Below are 2,593 nucleotides of genomic sequence, written 5' to 3' on the forward strand. Positions count from 1 at the left end.
AGGCGGACCCGAAGCCTCTTCCGTCTAGCCGTTGGGTCCTTCTCGCCGCATCCCTCGCCTCGCACCCCGATTGCTATGCGGTGAGGCTCCTCGGCCGCCTTGGAACTATCTGTGTATCGGACGCGTCGCGGGATAAGGGGTTGTCACTGGTAGTCGCCCCAAGCGCGTCCGATGCTTGGACCATTCCGAGGCGGCCCCGAAGCCTCTTCCGTGTAGCCGTTGGGTCCTTCTCGCCGCATCCCTCGCCTCGCACCCCGATTGCTATGCGGTGAGGCTCCTCGGCCGCCTTGGAACTATCTGTGTATCGGACGCGTCGCGGGATAAGGGGTTGTCACTGGTAGTCGCCCCAAGCGCGTCCGATGCTTGGACCATTCCGAGGCGGCCCCGAAGCCTCTTCCGTGTAGCCGTTGGGTCCTTCTCGCCGCATCCCTCGCCTCGCACCCCGATTGCTATGCGGTGAGGCTCCTCGGCCGCCTTGGAACTATCTGTGTATCGGACGCGTCGCGGGATAAGGGGTTGTCACTGGTAGTCGCCCCAAGCGCGTCCGATGCTTGGACCATTCCGAGGCGGACCTGAAGCCTCTTCCCTCTAGCCGTTGGGGCTTTCTCGCCGCATCCCTCGCCTCGCACCCTGATTGCTATGCTGTGAGGCTCCTCGGCCGCCTTGGAACTATCTGTGTATCGGACGCATCGCGGGATAAGGGGTTGGCAGTGGTAGTCGCCCCAAGCGCATCCGATGCTTGGACCATTCCGAGGCGGCCCTGCAGCCTCTTCCGTCTAGCCGTTGGGGCCATCTCGCCGCATCCCCCACCTCGCACCACGATTGCTATGCGGTGAGGCTCCTTGGCCGCCTCGGAACTATCTGTGTATCGGACGCATCGCGGGATAAGGGGTTGTCACTGGTAGTCGCCCCAAGCGCGTCCGATGCTTGGACTATTCCGAGGCGGCCCTGCAGCCTCTTCCGTCTAGCCGTTGGGGCCATCTCGCTGCATCCCCCACCTCCTCGGCCGCCTCGGAACTATCTGTGTATCGGACGCATCGCGGGATAAGGGGTTGGCAGTGGTAGTCGCCCCAAGCGCGTCCGATGCTTGGACTATTCCGAGGCAGCCCTGCAGCCTCTTCCGTCTAGCCTTTGGGGCCATCTCGCCGCATCCCTCGCCTCGCACCCCGATTGCTATGCGGTGAGGCTCCTCGGCCGCCTGGGAACTATCTTCGTATCGGACGCATCGCGGGATAAGGGGTTGTCACTGGTAGTCGCCCCAAGCGCGTCCGATGCTTGGACTATTCCGAGGCGGCCCTGTGGCCTCTTCCGTCTAGCCGTTGGGGCCATCTCGCCGCATCCCCCACCTCGCACCCCGATTGCTATGCGGTGAGGCTCTTCGGCCGCCTTGGAACTATCTTCGTATCGGACGCATTGCGGGATAAGGGGTTGTCACTGGTAGTGGCCCCAAGCGCGTCCGATGCTTGGACTATTCCGAGGCGGCCCTGCAGCCTCTTCCGTCTAGCCGTTGGGGCCATCTCGCCGCATCCCCCACCTCGCACCCCGATTGCTATGCGGTGAGGCTCCTCGGCCGCCTTGGAACTATCTTCGTATCGGACGCATCGCGGGATAAGGGGTTGTCACTGGTAGTCGCCCCAAGCGCGTCCGATGCTTGGACTATTCCGACGCGGCCCTGTGGCCTCTTCCGTCTAGCCGTTGGGGCCATCTCGCCGCATCCCCCACCTCGCACCCCGATTGCTATGCGGTGAGGCTCCTCGGCCGCCTTGGAACCATCTTCGTATCGGACGCATCGCGGGATAGGGGGCTGTCACTGGTAGTCGCCCCAAGCGTGTCCGATGCTTGGACCATTCCTAGGCGGCCCTGAAGCCTCTTCCGTCTAGCCGTTGGGGCCTTCCCGCCCCATCCCTCGCCTCGCACCCCCGATTGCTATGCGGTGAGGCTCCTCGGCCGCCTTGGAACCATCTGTGTATCGGACGCATCGCGGGATAAGGGGTTGGCACTGGCAGTCGCCCCAAGCGCGTCCGATGCTTGGACCATTCCGAGGTGGCCCTGAAGCCTCTTCCGTCTAGCCGTTGGGGCCTTCCCGCCCCATCCCTCGCCTCGCACCCCGATTGATATGCGGTGAGGCTCCTCGGCCGCCTTGGAACTATCTGTGTATCGGACGCATCGCGGGATAAGGGGTTGGCACTGGTAGTCGTCCCAATCGCATCCGATGCTTGGACCATTCCGAGGCGGCCCTGCAGCCTCTTCCGTTTAGCCGTCGGGGCCTTCCCGCCGCATCCCTCGCCTCGCATCCCGATTCCTATGCGGTGAGTCTTCTCGGCCGCCGCGGAACTATACCTGTTATTGCTACTGCATCCTTCGGCTGGTAACCTCCTCTGCCGCCTTGGAACGTTCTCTTTGTCGGACGCGTCGCGGGATAAGGGGTTGGCACTGGTAGTCGCCCCAAGCGCGCCCGATGCATAGACCGCTCCGAGTCGACCTTGCTTTCAGCCTCTCACATGCATAGACCTCTCTGAGTCGACCCTGCAGCCTCTCACGTTTAGCCTTTGGAATCTCGCCTCACAACATGATTGCTATCCTTGATGCATCC

Source organism: Cryptomeria japonica, unplaced genomic scaffold, assembly GCF_030272615.1.
Source record: "Cryptomeria japonica unplaced genomic scaffold, Sugi_1.0 HiC_scaffold_100, whole genome shotgun sequence".
In the NCBI taxonomy this organism is placed as follows: Eukaryota; Viridiplantae; Streptophyta; class Pinopsida; order Cupressales; family Cupressaceae; genus Cryptomeria; species Cryptomeria japonica.